General features: G+C 53.6%; 1 non-coding gene across 1 annotated transcript in view; it reads right to left on the reverse strand.

Annotated features, from left to right (window-relative positions):
- The window catches only part of LOC126146901 (small subunit ribosomal RNA), a 1,909-nt gene extending 1,130 nt beyond the window's left edge, over positions 1-779 (reverse strand). The window contains exon 1 of the ribosomal RNA XR_007529817.1: positions 1-779. This exon is cut by the window's left edge and continues 1,130 nt beyond it. This is a non-coding gene — a ribosomal RNA (small subunit ribosomal RNA).
- Between the last annotated feature and the right edge of the window lie 4,221 nt (positions 780-5,000).

The following is a 5,000-nucleotide window of genomic DNA, read 5'->3' on the forward strand; positions in this document are numbered from 1 at the left end:
GCCTCGGGACGCACGAACACGCACGAGGCGGTCGCACGCCTTCGGCTCGCCCCACCGGCAGGACGTCCCACGATACATGCCAGTTAAACACCGACGGGCGGTGAACCAACAGCGTGGGACACAAATCCAACTACGAGCTTTTTAACCGCAACAACTTTAATATACGCTATTGGAGCTGGAATTACCGCGGCTGCTGGCACCAGACTTGCCCTCCAATAGATACTCGTTAAAGGATTTAAAGTGTACTCATTCCGATTACGGGGCCTCGGATGAGTCCCGTATCGTTATTTTTCGTCACTACCTCCCCGTGCCGGGAGTGGGTAATTTGCGCGCCTGCTGCCTTCCTTGGATGTGGTAGCCGTTTCTCAGGCTCCCTCTCCGGAATCGAACCCTGATTCCCCGTTACCCGTTACAACCATGGTAGGCGCAGAACCTACCATCGACAGTTGATAAGGCAGACATTTGAAAGATGCGTCGCCGGTACGAGGACCGTGCGATCAGCCCAAAGTTATTCAGAGTCACCAAGGCAAACGGACCGGACGAGCCGACCGATTGGTTTTGATCTAATAAAAGCGTCCCTTCCATCTCTGGTCGGGACTCTGTTTGCATGTATTAGCTCTAGAATTACCACAGTTATCCAAGTAACGTGGGTACGATCTAAGGAACCATAACTGATTTAATGAGCCATTCGCGGTTTCACCTTAATGCGGCTTGTACTGAGACATGCATGGCTTAATCTTTGAGACAAGCATATGACTACTGGCAGGATCAACCAGGGAGCTGCGTCAACTAGAGCTGAGCAGCCGGCCGCCCGGGAGTGTGTCCCAGGGGCCCGCGCGAACACGCAAGCGTCCGCTCAATTATTCTGCAAACAGGAGGAGGCTGAGCTCCCCTGCACAATACACCTCGAAACCCTCTCAGGTCCCGGCGGCGCGCAGCGCCGTCCTAAGTACTTGGTCGGGTTCGAGAGAGGCGCAATCGCCCGGAGTTAGGCGAGTAGACGCTTTAGGTGCGACCACCCGTGCTCCCAACTGAGCTTGCCGCTGCCGACAGAGGCCCGGGAGCGTGCTGTCGTGGCATTGCCGGCGGGAGACAACACGCGCCACCTACGGTGACCGGCAGCTCCAACGCCAGCGCCACAGAAGGGCAAAGGCCCCACGTGGGTGCCGAAGCGAACTCTCCCAGCACAGCGCACGTGCCAACACGTCTGCACAACTGCGATACAAACCACCAGCGAGAACCGCTGGGGCGACCGAGCAGCAGACGGCGTCGCGGCGCCGAGTGCCGGGCGGCGGCGCATCCTCAACGCACACAGTCCTCAATCGGACCAGCACACTGCAGATGTCCACCGCGCTTCGCACCGGGCCGGCGAGGACCCACTTTGGCTGCACGGCGCCGCGCGCAGGGTGCCCCGGCGCGCAGCTGCGCCGCCTGCCGCGTCCGTCGGCCGGCGCGCCTGCCACTGGGCGCCCCCACCAGCCGGCTGTAGCGCGTGCGCCCACGCACCGCGCGGCCAGCACGCCGGGCGGCCCCCCCTCACCGGCCGGGGACAGTCCCACCCACCCACAGCCGCGTATCGCTTCACACCCAGATTCACATTCACGTTCGTTGGTATGGTGGGGACCGCTTCGTAGCTGTACCGATCGTTGCCCTCACAGATGTACCTCCAGCAAGGACAACCGCACCACAACGGGTTACCAGTTGTTCATTTGCGTAACGTCACCAGTAAACGTACACGTCCATCCCCGTTTGCAAAGTCAACTATTATTGCATGCCTGCCTGTCAGGTGTCAAGACACACTACATCCGCTCACATCCACGCAACAAAATGTGCCCGACTAGAGGGCACGTGGAAGGTGCCCCCGTACGTATGCGATGTCCATTGCGCGACCAACTGTCAACCGGCCTCTGTAGCATGTCGCAGATGTGGAACGCGGGGCACCGTGCTATCACATTGTGTGAGAAGAGACTACTACGTCTGCATACACGCGCCACTACATGAACAGACGGCTCATGCTGATCGCCATCCACTGCGTCCATTACTCCCACACGTCTCTATGGCGTACCACACTGCAATGCAGCTGTTATGGGGAGATGACACGTAGCTGTGTACACAACATTCTGAGCGGGTTGCGGTTGGACAATACATTAATGTAACGTGTCATATGCCAATTACAGAGCAGGGTAAGGCACAACTTGGGTTAGGTTAAGGCACAACTTGGGTTAGGTTAAGGCACAACTTGGGTTAGGTTAAGGCACAACTTGGGTTAGGTTAAGGCACAACTTGGGTTAGGTTAAGGCACAACTTGGGTTAGGTTAAGGCACAACTTGGGTTAGGTTAAGGCACAACTTGGGTTAGGTTAAGGCACAACTTGGGTTAGGTTAAGGCACAACTTGGGTTAGGTTAAGGCACAACTTGGGTTAGGTTAAGGCACAACTTGGGTTAGGTTAAGGCACAACTTGGGTTAGGTTAAGGCACAACTTGGGTTAGGTTAAGGCACAACTTGGGTTAGGTTAAGGCACAACGTGGGTTAGGTTAAGGCACAACGTGGGTTAGGTTAAGGCACAACGTGGGTTAGGTTAAGGCACAATGTGGGTTAGGTTAAGGCACAATGTGGGTTAGGTTAAGGCACAATGTGGGGGTAGATTGCGGTACAAATTGCATTACATTGCGGTGCAAATTGCATTACATTGCGGTGCAAATTGCATTACATTGCGGTGCAAATTGAGTTACATTGCGGTGCAAATTGAGTTACATTGCGGTGCAAATTGAGTTACATTGCGGTGCAAATTGAGTTACATTGCGGTGCAAATTGAGTTACATTGCGGTGCAAATTGAGTTACATTGCGGTGCAAATTGAGTTACATTGCGGTGCAAATTGAGTTACATTGCGGTGCAAATTGAGTTACATTGCGGTGCAAATTGAGTTACATTGCGGTGCAAATTGAGTTACATTGCGGTGCAAATTGCGTTACATTGCGGTGCAAATTGCGTTACATTGCGGTGCAAATTGCGTTACATTGCGGTGCAAATTGCGTTACATTGCGGTGCAAATTGCGTTACATTGCGGTGCAAATTGCGTTACATTGCGGTGCAAATTGCGTTACATTGCGGTGCAAATTGCGTTACATTGCGGTGCAAATTGCGTTACATTGCGGTGCAAATTGAGGTAGGTTAAGGTGCAACACAGGTTAGGTTAAGGTGCAACATAGGTTAGGTTAAGGTGCAAGATGGGTTAGGTTAAGGTGCAAGATGGGTTAGGTTAAGGTGCAAGATGGGTTAGGTTAAGGTGCAAGATGGGTTAGGTTAAGGTGCAAGATGGGTTAGGTTAAGGTGACATAGGTTAGGTTAAGGTGACATAGGTTAGGTTAAGGTGACATAGGTTAGGTTAAGGTGACATAGGTTAGGTTAAGGTGACATAGGTTAGGTTAAGGTGACATAGGTTAGGTTAAGGTGACATAGGTTAGGTTAAGGTGACATAGGTTAGGTTAAGGTACAAACTGGGTTGTGTTATGGTACACATTGCGTTGTAGTACAGTACACGTTAGGTTTGGGTACGGTACACAATGTGGTATGGGATGGCGTGTTGTGGGGGGGAGGGGGGGGGGGGAGGTTCGTTGATATCGACCGTAGGACGTGGATGCCCGAGGCAGCGTCAGTGTGTCAAAGGAGTTATGTCACGTCGGGATGCGCTTTTCGCCAGTGAGAGGGGGCGAGCCGTGTCTGTGGTTGCGGCAGACCTGTGTGTTTCATTCCTGCCAGTGTGTTTGTGCTGTAAGACGAGGCAGTGTGGTGGTGATGGGTGCACCCCTGTGTAGGACATGTGTGGGTGTTGGTGGCTTCTCTGAGCAATTGTGGTTGTCGGACGAGTGGGGTATTCTGTTTTATGATTGGACCTCCCGGTCTGGTTATCATAGCGTAGTTGGTGTACTGTGGCGGATAGGATGCACCGGACGTTGGTCCATGCTGGTGCTTAGTAGTTGTATCTGTGTCTGTTACAGGCAGAGAGTAGTGTGTGATAGAGTGTGTGGCTGACGTGTGGTTCATTTTGTGTGTACGGACGTTCAGCATGTATAGGGGCATTTGCGTATATAATCTATCATAATCTATCTATGTGGGCCTGCATAGTTTACTGAGCAGTGCTGTGAGGTGACTGAACTACGAGTGACGTACTGATTTACAGCGGAATGATTGCCTTGTACCAAAGATGGAGTATCGGCTCTACGACAGCGTTGGCACCGCAGGAAATGGTCTCGTAAAACGGCCCTCCCACCGTCATCGTTGTGAGGGGTAGGGACCGCCTATATTCTGAGAGGAGCCCTGTTTGCCACTGGGCGTGGGGTCTCGCATCCTGCGGTTCAGTGCCCCCAGGGAAGCGCGCGGAGGTGGTGCTGCTGCTGCTGCTGCTGCTGTAGCAAGCGAGCTACTTACAGCATGTATAGGGACAGCGGGAATATGGCATATTCGATATAACTCTTCATGAAACGCAAGATATAGGGGCGGATTGCACGTTACGAGTGCGGGAAGAGTCCGCCGTTCATCCGCTGGAGTTGCGATTTGGGCGGTTGGGGTGGGGCACGTGCGGGTGCGGGTGGAGCGATTGTCGGTCGACGACTTCGTGCGACGCAGGCACAGGCGTTGGGGCTCCTGTGGTGGGCAGATGATGCAGGGTTTGTGGGTGGCGTCGGAAAATGGGCACTGTGGGACCTAGCGATGTCGTAGTCGGCGTGGCGTCTCATAGATGGCGGTATCATCGGTGCAGCAGGTCATGTTGCGGGGGACCTGCAGGTGGCGGTATTTTTGTTTGTGGTGCGCTCGACATGGTGGACGTAGTGTCGTCCGATTCGCGTAGATGGAGCTATTGCATGTGGTTTCGTCACATTGTCATAGATGGCGGTGCCGTGTTTTGGAGGTATGGTTGGCGTAGTTTCGTTGGATTCCTGTAGATGGAGGTGTCGTTTCTGGGCCGGATGGCAATGTAGTTTGGTCACATTCCCAAA

The sequence above is a fragment of the Schistocerca cancellata genome, unplaced genomic scaffold, assembly GCF_023864275.1.
Source record: "Schistocerca cancellata isolate TAMUIC-IGC-003103 unplaced genomic scaffold, iqSchCanc2.1 HiC_scaffold_836, whole genome shotgun sequence".
Taxonomy (NCBI): Eukaryota; Metazoa; Arthropoda; class Insecta; order Orthoptera; family Acrididae; genus Schistocerca; species Schistocerca cancellata.